Source organism: Triturus cristatus, chromosome 2_1 (genome assembly GCF_964204655.1).
Source record: "Triturus cristatus chromosome 2_1, aTriCri1.1, whole genome shotgun sequence".
NCBI classification, from domain to species: domain Eukaryota; kingdom Metazoa; phylum Chordata; class Amphibia; order Caudata; family Salamandridae; genus Triturus; species Triturus cristatus.
Window position 1 is genome coordinate 967607053 of NC_140581.1, and position 13657 is coordinate 967620709.

The window sequence follows — 13657 nt, forward strand, 5'->3', positions numbered from 1 at the left end:
CCTATATATAGCCTTTTCCAAATTATACTTAGCTAGTAAACATGCTCTCCAAGAGAGGAAAGAGGGAGAGTCTGGACTCAGCCAGGCTTGAGTAATGCATGCCCTCCAATAGACATAGAAATAAAAAGAAAATTTGTAGTAATGCATGCCCTCCAAGTAGACATAGAAATAAAAAGAAAATTTGTTGAACGACCCTTCCAGCATGTTTTCTCTCCGTACATCTTTATTTACTTTTAATGTCTACCGCTATCTGAATGAGGTCAGTTACCGTATAAAGAGCTCCCCCCAATTGATGATTTTCATATGCTATGAAACAATTCAATATATTTATTTGCCATCACTAAAGATCAGGTAAGCAGGGCATCATGCTTTCTCTGCTCTAGAAGTTGGAGGTACAGGTAGATACCTTCAAAAAAATGTGCAGAGTGATGTATGTCCAGCTGTACCCTCTAGACGTATCATGAAACACTCAGAGGTTCTATACCATATCAGGCATAAAGCAGCCGGAACTGTGCAGACCAGATCAGAAATCCGAGATGATTTATGGCAACCCTAACATTTAGGTGGTGACTGCACATTGTTTTGTGAAATACCAAAATAGCAAAAGTAGTCGGCTTTGGAAGCAGCCAGTAGGCACCCTGATGTTAGGGAAATGTTGCATGGCCTGTTGTATTTTTTTAAAAATTAATATTGCATTACACAGACACATCAGACCTAGAGATTCTGGAAAGGGGGGCTGTGATTGAAGAGGCGCGTGGTGGAAGGTTCTGGTGAAATAATATAACATGAAATCCATGGAGAGTGGGGCTAAAGGCCTGACAGAACGTTTGGGTTGGAGTAACTTCTGTGTGACATGCTGTGTGGCACCAGTTTAAGCTCAACTGATTACATTAGAATTAGACCGTTGTGCTGTCACAATTGCTTGAATGTGTGATAATCAGTATGTTGCTTTGTCCTCACTGCGCCATGTGTGATCACCAGCCCATTGCGCTGTCACAGCTGCCCTAATATGTGATGACCAGCCCCTTGTGATGTCTCAGAGAAATATTCTACTAGTGTTTTGTTTATATGTGTATAGTTTAACAATGAGTGGTATGTGGGTAATTGTGCACTGCCTTGTACAGTTTCACTCAAGCCATCATTTCACCATGCAATGCTTAGCGGAATCATGGTTGGAGCATATAGAAATTGATTATGTTTCCACATGTTATGTCATCAGCATTTGTATAGCGCTTTCTATAATTGCCATTTCCCTGTAGCACTTCCTTAACTTGCGGCCCCTTTTTGTACAGTTCTGGGATGTCCATCCACCCATTGAACATGGGAGTTTGGTTATGTATGCAACAGTGATGTCCTGAAAGGCTCCAAAAAAGGAACCCAAAGGATCGAGATTTCTCAAAATGGCGGTCCTACTATAATATACAATATATCATGAATTCGACCGCACAATCAAAATGAGGCCAGGATGAACCAGCACTGCTTGAAAGCACAATTTTGAATTGAACTTAAATTCCTTTGCCATCTGCATAATTGTGTTTATGTCTATGTTGTCTTAATGTAAATTGCACATCTTTCGTAAACACCATGGTAACGTTTTCCTTTTGTGTTTAGACTCATGTATCTGTTTCATATCTTATATGTAATCCATGTGCTCTGAAGTCCTTATGTAATGTAACTGGCTCTATTGTAAAGAGCTCTGACACCTTCGGGTAAAGTACGCGCGCTATATAAAAACGCATAAATAAATATTTGAAGACAAAAGCCTGGTGCCACAATCAGAGTCATGTCCATGTGATCCCCGTTTTATCACCATCGACGGTCACTTGTTTTACAATTTAGGAGTTTGTTTATGTAACTCTCTTCTCAGACTCGATCCATCCCTGATGATGGTCTAATGTAAATATTACAGACAAGAACAGAGGCAAAGGCAGACTAACATATGCAGCCATTACCATACAGTAAATACGCGAGTGGCAGAGAAAAATAGGCAAAAATAAAGAAAAATAAACTGGGTGGCAGGCATAAAACTGGAAAATAAGACATGTAGAGAGAAAGGTAGACAGAGAACGAGAGGGAAATAGAAAAGGCCTATGAAAAAAATCAGAAAAAACAGGCTTGCAGACAAACATAAAACAGACAGACACAAAAAGAGACACGCATGAAAACTTACAGAAAATACACAGACTTTCAGATATAAAGCTAACAAATAATGTATACAGAGCGAAAGAGCATGAACAAGGAATACCTATTATAATAGACTCTCATGCTTACAAACACACATGAAATAGGCAAACAGACAAACACAATAACAGCACAACAACATGAAGACAGAAAAATGCCTAAGGCCCTTCCTCTTCTAATTATATCTGAAGGATCAGGGTTGCCGATAGTAGGTTCCCCCACGCCTAGACGTATGGTAAGGTCAGTTTACTAATTATTCACAACCACCCCAGGAAGAGATAACCCGCAACATGCTGACAACAGAACATGTCTGCCAGCAAACAAGACTTCTGGAAAGGGACAAACCACATAAAATATGGACCAGTGGTGTTAAAAGGGTACATAGCCATTCATTCTACAACACAATTTCAGTAGCATTTACTATTTATTGAGGAGCCATATCTTTTATTTTAATTGATTTTCTTTGCACCGAATTATAGCTACAACACGTCTATGTGCATTTTCTTTTTTTTGTTTCTTTTTATTGCAAACAATCAATAAACTATATAGATTCACGATCAATGCAGTATTCACTATTCTTACAACATCAATATGGCACAATTGATTCATTTGCGGTAAATAGTGGCCACCCATACATTGGTAGTTCCCGTCCTTCACACCTCCAAGTCTTCTAGGGAGGTTCGTGTCGGCATTTTGGGTGATGTACATATTTCTCCCCTATAACAACTCCATTTACTCCATATTTGCATCCACTTTTTCGGGCACCCTCTGAACACATACACTGTTTTCTCACGGAACATACACCAATCCATATCTTTTTCCCATTCCTTCATTGTTGGTACATCTTGTGCCCCCCACTTCCTCACAATGTTCCTTTTAGCCTCGATACCCTCTTTATGCATTTTCATTTAAGTAACATGCCTCTTTGACAGATCAGTGTCAACATCACAACAAAGTCGTCAGCGGGCACTGCCAGGCACTCCTGAATGACTAGCGTCAGTGATAGTATTTTAGGCTACGGTAAGGATCTTTATTTCCAACTCCATCTTTTAGGGCACATCATGAGCCGCTGCCCTACTCTTGAAACTGACAGCGGAGGCTTGCACTGTTGTTGGGTTTGTACTGCTGATTTTCGAACAAGGCAACATGTAAGTAATATCAGGGCGATGTGGTACCAGAATTTCACTGCCAGAATATTGTCTGAAATAAATATTTCGTCCTAAATATTGCTAACACAAATACTACCCCATTGTAGTTAATAATAGAAAATCTACATCCAAAGGAACAATATTTTGTTTAAAGTATATTTAAGACACAATATTTATGTGGGGTGATATTTTTGACAATGATATTCTGACTTGAACCATCACGGGTGTAGATAAATGTGCGAATGATGGACATGTGAAACAACAGACAGTTGTTCAACAAAAGTTTAACAAGTTTGACAAGATATTTCTGCCTAAAATCCCCTACATTGTTATGAATAAGGGGTGCCAGATGCTGTCACTGGGTTGATGTTTGCTGCTGCTGGCCACGCCACTGTCTTTGATATTCCTGACCAAACGAGTTATGGAGGCAGAAAAAAGGTAAACACATTTCTACAAACCTTGTTTACCTTTTGCAATTTCCACTCCATGTCACTCTCCTAATTTCTCAGCAGAAAATAAGAGACTGCTGAGGGAGGAAGGGTGGAACAAGGGGTCAACCCTGACATGTCATCAGTAACTGATGGGTGCATGACCTCACTTCCTTAACCCTTGGAAATTTGGCAAATTAACGCTCATGAGCACATTAGAAATGTTAAGTTGATGGTGGAAACATAGTTTTCATTAACACAATTTTCTCAAGACTTGAATCGATATCATTAAGAGATGACACTCCCTGCATTATTCTGAAATGATGCTTTCTGATTGAAGGCTCTTGTTTGTATCATACGGCTTGCACAGTTGTATGTTCTGCCGGAGGAAACTTCAGTGGAAGGAGATGCTGTTAACCAGCTAAATCGCAAAATTGTGAGTCCCACTTCATTAGATCTGTGCAGTCATAGAAACATTTTACCACTATGTATCCACAGTCCTTAGTGAACAATATTAGGAATAATAAAAAACACAAGTAGAATAGCAATTTAAAAAATATGGGCCAGGCAGGCTTTAGGGTGGTGCGACCGGTGGCTCAGCAGCGGGCGCAGATCACGGAAGGCTCTGTGTTTGGAAACATGTTATGGGTTTAAAAGCACCTGTTGTAGGGTTCCTAATAAGTCCAGCACTCCCCAGCCAGCAATAAAACGTCAAGATAACTCTGGTGATTAATGTTCCTGCTGGGGAGAGATAGTATTTTGTCTAGTGGCAGTTTGGCTCATCATAAAGTAGCACAGAGGGTGACTATGCCTCCTGCAAAGAACGTGTACCAGTGTGCCATGCATATCACTGTATTTCATGTGTATAGCTGAGTGGATCACTCCTTTTGTCACAGAGATCCTTTTGTTACTTGCAGTTCATAAGTTACAATCGTAATCTAGCAAAGTGAGCAATGTACTGTCATCAGCTGCATGCAAACTTCACGATACAGCTAAGAAACGTGTGATTTTGTCCCAGTCCTTCATTACCCTAATGTTGCTAAAAAGGGTTTGTTTGGGTAGATATAAATTCATATTAGCGAAGTCAAGCACAACCACTGTGTTACATATTACATCCAGAGTCTGTGCTTCTCCAGACCAAACACTCATAAAACATCATGCTTACCAGCATGGATGACACGTGAATCCTATGCCTTATAGTCCTTGTTGTCTTATGTAACATATAAGGTTTGCAAAGGTGCAGACAATTGGAGCAAAGTCATGTTTCATCATTTTTCCTGACTGAGTGATAGAGAATGGAGGAAAACATTTTGCTCCAGTTGTTATTTTGTAAAGAGTTTCTTATCCAATTAGTAAAGATTGAAATGGTTTATGAAATCATTAAAATAAATATATATGATATAGCTACTGCTTCTTAACCAATTTGCTGTGTAATAGATTTTCTTTAAAAAAGAAGGCATGCTCTACGAATAACCGTTGCTAAAAGATAGGTCAGTCTGATTGATCACTATTTGTGCTAAATATGTTGTAAGAAATGGAGCATGCTGATTTTTACTTCTGCTTATTAAAAGTGAAGAAATATGTACCCTCTTCGCTCTATGTCATGTAAAAAAACAGGAGAATTGTTGGAAAATCATGCTCAATTTTCTTTTTTGTGCAATAATGCTTATAATCCCATCATTCCTAAATCAAGGGAAATACCAGCTTCCTTTCTTCTCTATTAAGACAGCACCAACATTTTGAGTCTTAGATATGCTGCATTTTTACAGTAGTGCAATATTTCATGTGATATGGTTTTTGGCAATAAGGTTTACATTTCAGGAGACTACGTGTCTCCACAGTATACGAATCATGCTTATCAATAACAATCGCAGGTTATATTCATCCAAACTAAATAGAATGCAATTCAGAATAAAAATATAAAAATGGTCATAGTTAGTATTAATTGAACCTGAGCAATCACAGAAAACTCGAAGCTAAAGTTAATTAAATGGTCTCAAACTTACGATTTTGGTAAAAGTCTATGGAGAAATAGATCAGAAATAGCTCATCACTAATTAGCTCTTGGGCTCTTGGTCTGAAATGCCATTTATGGGCAAGAAATTATGTTTTTTTAAACTCAACCCAGTCACATGAAAACAATTTCTTGTACTACATTAAGCCATGTCAGAGTGAAATATGAACATTATTTGTTTAACAAGTCGGTATTAAATGATAGTTCATGCAAATAGATAGTATTTATTGCAATATATAACAGAGAGTAGAATTATTCATTTGGAACCTATTACATGTAGAAATTGCTGCTTGTATGTGGAACCGGACTCTGTGAAATCACAGTTCTCTACCAAAATCTCTCATCTGTAAGAAAAAGTCCAAAAAGTCCACTGAGTCAATATTTACTGCTATATATATCTAGTCCTGGTATGTGGAACTTTTTTTAACTTCCTTGTAGGTATTTGTACCTAATAAGCACATGTGAATCATGCAAGTTACGCCCACTTCTGACACAAAGGACACTTTGTTCAGATTTGATTAGTTTGCATACACTCCTTTTCTGGCTTATTTTAGTGTTTACAATGTATTTAGGGTTAAAAATACATTGTATGAAATACAATTGAAATTGTTAAAGAATCTTAAGAATTTATAATAATAATAATGATAATATGTATATAACATATTCCCCTGCTGAATCAACATATTGATGTAAGAACCTATCTTTACTATTCTTAGTCCTGCTCAATTGTACGGCATCAGTCTTTTTCTTTTATTTGTAGCTTGCATAGGGGTGTTTTTTCTCTTATCATTGTCACTTAAGATTTCATTTTGTAAAGCACTTTGTCATCCCTGAAAAGGGTCTAGTTCACATTATTCAAAAATAAATAAACGTACCCCGCCAGAGCTGTCAATAAAATTACTGAAATTTGGGAGGCATTTGTAAATGCTTTTTAGAGCAACGTTCTTGAAATTCTATGGAAAACTTTGTGGCTTCGCCTAGGCTTTGAAGTTATTTGAGTTGCCACTTCTGCAAAGAAAACCTGTACATTTTTAGAGAGAAATTTAAACAGTTGTTCTTCTGCATAAAAAAAGCTTTGTAAAAGGTAAATCTATAGAGAAATATTCTTTATACATCTTCTAGCTCGGCTGTGCCCAATTAGAGTGAAAATTCTCTCAATTTGTGGAGAAAAGTATCTCACAATGCAGAAAAAACTCTGAACGAGTGAGGCTAAAGTATACTACTTAGGAATGAGTGAAAATCCAGAAATATGCTAAACGTTGCTTCAGAAATCTTGTCTTTTTAAAACTAATAGCCTAGTCAAAGACATGGTAAACAGCTGCCTTTATCAAAGAAGCGATATTCTGGCAGCGACATAGGAAAAACCCAGAAGAATGACTCATCTGGAAGTTTTGCAAAGCTGTTGAAATGCTGATTCTATTGCCACATATTGTTTAATGTGGAATATATTCAGGAATTATAAAATGCAGTATTATATTGGAATTGCTAATATTTGAAAGATCCCAAAGACTGGAAGTTTCACTCTATTCTTACCAATATCTTTGGCCATAGAGTTCTTATATTTTGATTAACCGTCGTCTCCCTTCCACTTTGATGGAAATGGCACAGATGTATACACTTTGGACACCTTCCACAGGGAGTGTTTACCAAGAAATGCATTTGATTATAACATAGTTGTTTTGATTAAAAAAATAAATCTTCAGATCATGAGTTATTGTTCATTACTTTTTCTAATTACCACTTTTTGTCCACCTCAGGGTATCTTGTACTTAATGGTGTGTCTGGCCAATAGACACCTTTAGCTGTCTCACGAGCCTCATTTAATAAAAAAAAAAACATAAATGCATTTTACATACAAATATACATGGACAGAGGGGGTTGGGGGTCAGCACTGTTCTTCCATTGTCTGTTCAGTTGTAACTTACAATATGGTTCCAACCACCATTGTATACCTCATGGGTCAATGAGTCTGCCCACTTCAGTCACTCGCTCTCTTGCAATGTGAATGACAGCATTTTCCCTGATCCCATTTGTAAATCCTCACCCTAAAAAGAGGTACACTGTAGTGCCAGGGCTGGTAGGGGTTACTTTGCCAATGGATTTTTCCATACATTTGTAATATTGTTATTTTTTTATTCCCCTTTGTGTTTTATAATTATGGCTTCAGGTTACAGCACTTCGAAGTCAATAGTAAATGTTTCCTGCATCAATAAGAATCAAATTTCTGATGATGCACACTACAACTAAAAGTGGTGTTTCTACATATCCTAAGTACTAATTCCTACTAGGAAGTTCAAATACTGTTCTTTTAACATTATATTCAAAGGTTAGTTTACTTTTACATGTAAATATATTATTGCAAGCATATGGTTGCCTCATTTATTCAGCAATATGTATCCTTTTCCTTTTTATTTCTGTGGCATATGCTTGTAATGAAAAATAAAAAGAATGCAATCATCCATCAGTGTGTTCCAAGGCCAGACCTGTTGGCTTTTCCAGTGCTCATTTCTCAGAGGATAGAACTGCAAATTCTCTTTTTGTACTTTAAAGGATGAAAAGGTTGAGGTTCTCAACCATTGGTGATTTTCTGAACAATACCCTATTAAATATACAAACTTTCTTTCTGTCATAAATCCAAGTCAAAGTAAATTAACCACACCTATCCCATGCTAATTTGAGCAGGCTGCAATGTAGAACTTGGCTGAATGTCGGGTTAACAACAAAGGAAACGTCCATCATAAACTTTCAGTAAGGCCAACATAAATAGTACAGGTAAAGTTCACACTTCTTTAAGAAAACAACTTGCATTAGAGTACCTCCTTTAACATAAAAACACTGATGCTTCAGGATTGTATGTCAGAATATTGCATAAAGAAATATTGTCTGACATGAATGTTTTTTCCTAACTATTGTTTATAAAAATATTGTCTCTATGGGTGTAGATTTTCGATTATTAACTCCAGTGGAGTGATATTTTTGTAGACAATATTTATGTCATACGACATTGTGACAACAATATTCTAGAACCACTAGCTAAAGATCCACCAAATAAAGGAAATGGCAATGAGAAAGACAGAATGGGCTGAGTCCGGTTTTTTTCAAATCAAGCTCTTTGGGTCTTCGATCATTTTGGAAATTAGCAACTGGGTTGTGGAATAAGGGACCATCCACACCAAGAGCCTCCTCTTGACAATATATAACATCAAGTACAAACTACAAACTTGCTTCATAATGCCACTTCACTTAGAAACTGTAGGCATCGATATATATCATTAAAAGTTCACAATTAAACAAACTCAATTGATATGTGTTTGATTTAATAATTTTGTTGCATGCATAATTCCCTCAGTCAGCCATTCTACTACTATGTTTTATCTTTTTATGTTGTACTATTGTTAGTAGCATATTTATAGTATCTAACATTAGTATGGCGTTGAATATCTTTCTTAATCTGAACATGCTTTTTCTATGAATCTGTGAATTTCATTTGGTTATATATGATTTTTAGGATGTAAATCGATAACAAATATTTCATATAGTTCATGAATGCCAAGTTTATTACCGGTTGATGCTGGTTAATTTCAAAGTAAAATGAGATTAGACCTGCAAATCATCTTTGTAGAGTGTCATATGTATGTTGAGGATTTGCAGTTTTTCTTAGAGTTAGGTGTTTGGATGTCAATAGCCCAGCCAGTGCAGATTCTTTTGTAGACAGCAATTTGAGCCAGGTAGATATGAAGCAATGCAGTGCACCTGAGTGTGTGCTATGTTGTATCTGATTGGTTTTAATATGTATGTTGTTTGGAGCGAGGGAGTGCTATACAGCTGGCGCGTGGAGTGATTTATCAACTATGTTGCTTTGATGTTGTATTGTGACCATGGGGGCATCAGTGGGTCTGTCTAGCACGCTCTGTTTGAGAAAGGTGAATTGTATGTGAAATTGCAATGCGCATGGCTCGCATACTGGGAGCGGGATTATACAGCAGTACAGGTTTTTTTCTCCACCATACCACTTGGCTACTAGTATCTTTTTTGGGACGTCTCCTCAAGTTCTCCATTCACAACTCTGTAACTTGGGCATATGCCACCTAATAGTTAAGGGGATGGCTCAAGTGACGCCCTTGTAACGGCGGACTCCTTACCCAGTTACAATTCCTAGCCATTTACCATATTCAGAGGCCCATGGAAGGCCATTTTCCCAGTGGCAATTCCTAGCCATTTATCAGAATTCCGACGGTCACAAAATTAAAAACTAGAACATCCTCATCACATGGCAAGCATGATGTTTTCATTGTGCGCTCAGTACAATCCCATTACCAAACCAAAACAGAAGAATGTAGTAAAATATGCTACCAAGCAATAGAAAATGGAAGGCACAAGGCAGTGACCTCCCTGTCGCAATTTACCCAAGTTACAAAATGGGGTCTAATGTTTTCAGTGCTTATATAAGGACAGGGAGAACGATAGATGCAAGTGAATGACTCTATAAGGAAGGACATAATAACATGAGGCTCAAGTCTATATGTCATTGTCAAATCATCATTACAGGGTGGCAAATGGAGATGAGTGAGAGCATCTGCACGACAAATGAGCCCGAAAGTCACAACAAGACATTTTGGGGACCAGCAGCATCGAACCACCTAGCCTCTGCCAATCTTTTTTTTTGTTAGACGCCACAACACAGGATACATTTTTCCATGCGATACGGAATCTTCATGGAAACCAGCACCAATGGAATGAGCGATGGATTGTATTTACTGATTTATTTACAGGGTACTAAGCAATATTCAAAATGCATTTATTAAAATATGTCCATTTGCTTTACTGCTTCAATACATTTTCATTGATAACGTATTTGTAACTTTATTACATTTCGGGATTTTCAGGACACAATAGTGGATAGTGGCATTTTAGCTGCCACGTCACATTTGTAGCTTGTAGATATGTTTTCACTCCTCCATTGGTACTCAGCGTATGCTTTACCTTACTGCAAAATGTGCTGATCAACAAGTTAATAAAAATATTGTTTTGTCCATCATTTGTGTCTCCACATTCGTATATGTAACTTGATTTGTGCTTCTTTAAATAATATTTTTTCTTGATACCATTCTACACAGATATGGCGGTGATTCATGACACCTTGAACACAAAGAAGTGGTACATGGTTGTACACTCTTCATGGAACACTGCCATAGGGCCGTTTTACGCAGAGCTGTGGGGCGTGGCCATTCTGACATTGGTTGGAGAAAAGCTCAGCCAAAGACTTGGGTCCCCTTAAGTGCTGGACAAATACCTACAGAGTCAATCTGAAGTTGTCCAAGCTTATAAGAGAGCAGAGCTAATTTAAAACAGCTGTATTCAACACAGACCACACAGATTTTTTAAAGTGGTAATACTTAGTATTAATGCTCTAAGAAGAGAAATGGCATTTAATTACAGCCATAAGTGTGCTTTCTAGGCAGCCTTTAATCATGATTACCAACCTATTCAAAAAGTAGATTGTGGATGGCAATAGTGCAAAGAAAGAATATTTAAATATTCCCTTGTGTCTTCCTCAGCTGCCTCTTCTTCTGTCCCCTCCTCTTCTCCCCACAACAAAGGGGCAAACATGCATCTCACCCTTCTGCCCCCAGCAGGTCAGTTCAGGATTAATGAGCCCATAACATGAATTCTTGCAGGGTCCCTGGTCCTAACGCACCACTTCAAAATGGTGTCTACACTGGACTGTGGAAACAAAAGGGGTCCTATAAAGGACATTAAGCACATTTGAGTAGGGATAGCCAATGGGTAAAAGACTGAGCTCAAAAGAGAGTGAAGACAATTTTATGTTCAACTTAAGCAAATAGCAAAGTCAGTCAGAGAGATCAATTCTGTATGCCGAACAAATCTGTGATATATTTTATTATGTTCAAAGAAAATAATCAAAAAGTAGCTGGGTGCTGATATAAAGAAGGACATTAGAAAGGCGATAGCACCATGATCAGTGTATAACATGTTTCAAAATAGAAGTAACCATTGACAGCTGATTTAGATAGTTGGTTAGTCCCAGAAAAATGTCAAAGACCTCTAACTATGAAGTCAATAATCTCATTCAAGGAGCAAACTATTCAAAAATCTCTGAAATGCTGATGTGTGACCCCTTAGAAAAAAATGATTTGAACGGTTCTTCAACAGGGCACGGGGTCAAAGACAAACAAAGCAACACCCTTACAGAAAAATATCAACTAATCTCAGCAATTTTGAAAAGAAACTTAGAGGCTGATTACGATGGTCGTAGGTTGGACTGCTGACCACTATTGCGGCAGTCAGGAGACCACCTGACAAGCAGGCGGCGGTCCAACTGCTGCATTTCAAAGCGACCACTGGGCTGGAGGCTGCAAAGCTGTTGGGACCGCGGTGGTGGCATGCTGTGGCCATTGCAAATGGCTGCAGCACATGCCGCCGCCTTGCAGCACCACCAGCAGATCCATGCACCATGTGCCATGTACCATGCAGTGCATGGCACACAGAGCAGGGAGGTGATATGTGCCCCCATGGCCACTTCTCAGTGGCCTACGACGCCAGGCGGCTGCATTTGGGGCCCCCAGATCACTTTCCGACAACCTTTTCATGGCGGTGTTTCCGGCATGAAAAGGCTGTCAGAAAAGGATATCCAAATCCAGACAGCGGTGCCTGGCTCAGCACTACTGCCATTCAGGGCAGTGACTCCGACCACTGCCCCATTGGGATCTGAGATCCTGGTGGAGGCGTCAGTGTGTACTCTGACCACTAGCATCATAATGCAGTGATCGGACCTAAGGGCTGTCAGTGGTTGCACCGCCACTGGCGGTCTGTCGGTGGCAGTTGGACTGCCATTGTAATCAGCCCCTTAATTCATAGCTCTTTCAAAACATATCACCCTCTAGAGCCTCTGATGGCTGGATAAAACAGAGAGGACATCCTCTGCCAATTATTTGTACCACAGTGGTAGCCACTCATCACTTTCTGGTCCCCTTCCTGAATCCAACTGTGGGTCCTGAATGCGAAATCATCTACATAAAGCTGGGGCAGTTGTGATGCATTACCATCACACAATCAACACAGATCATCGATGCACTGCTGACTATTACTTACAAAAAGTTAAGAGACAGTCACATCATTCATGCAGCAGTGATACATGGCCGTAACAGTCCCTACATAGAACTTTGGAATATGATGGTGGTACCCCTCCACAGAACCAAGGTGCGTGGCCATAACTTGGTCTACATAATGCTCTGGTATGTAAGTGATCTACACAAAGTTCTGATACATGACTGTGACACGATCAACAGACAGCAGTAATTCATGGCTATGACTCTATCTCATTATTCATGTGTGTTGTCATCCTCCCTAATTAGTCATGTTGCATGGCTCTTTCTTTGACTGTATAACTGCCAATACAGACAAGGCGTGCTTGGCTGTGCTGTATGTCATCTAGAAAAATAATGTGCTACACAATGTTGCATCGACTAACACAATATCACAAAGACAGGTATATAGAGGTAAGTATAGATTCACTATTCTTAACGCCACATCTATTCACTTTGAAGATTTATATTGTCAAGGTACATATTTTTTCCCTAGAGTTTTATATAGCGTGAACTTGACCTGCAGGTATCAGAGCGCTTTACATGAGAACCAGTTGCGTTACACAAGGACAAAGTCATTTTTTTTTCTTAGGCACAGGGAGATTAAGTGATTTGCCCAGAATCACAGGATGTTGAGCGATGTTGCTGAGACTCAAACCCGGTTCCCCTGATTTGAGGTCGACCACCCTAGCCGTTAGTCCACATCCTCTTAACAATAGCAAATCTAGGCTAGTCCTACCTATAAAAACGTACCTTATTATCATGGTAGTCGACATTTTG

General features: G+C 38.7%; 1 protein-coding gene and 1 long non-coding RNA gene across 4 annotated transcripts in view; one reads left to right on the top strand and one right to left on the bottom strand.

Annotated features, from left to right (window-relative positions):
• Positions 1-10808, top strand: part of LOC146866131 (uncharacterized) — a 52424-nt gene extending 41616 nt beyond the window's left edge. Inside the window, exon 3 of the long non-coding RNA XR_014970502.1 lies at positions 10320-10808. This is a non-coding gene — a long non-coding RNA (uncharacterized LOC146866131). The remainder of the gene's footprint in view (positions 1-10319) is intronic.
• NFIB (nuclear factor I B) overlaps positions 1-13657 on the bottom strand; it is a 630357-nt gene that overhangs the window by 384950 nt on the left and 231750 nt on the right. The window lies entirely within an intron of this gene.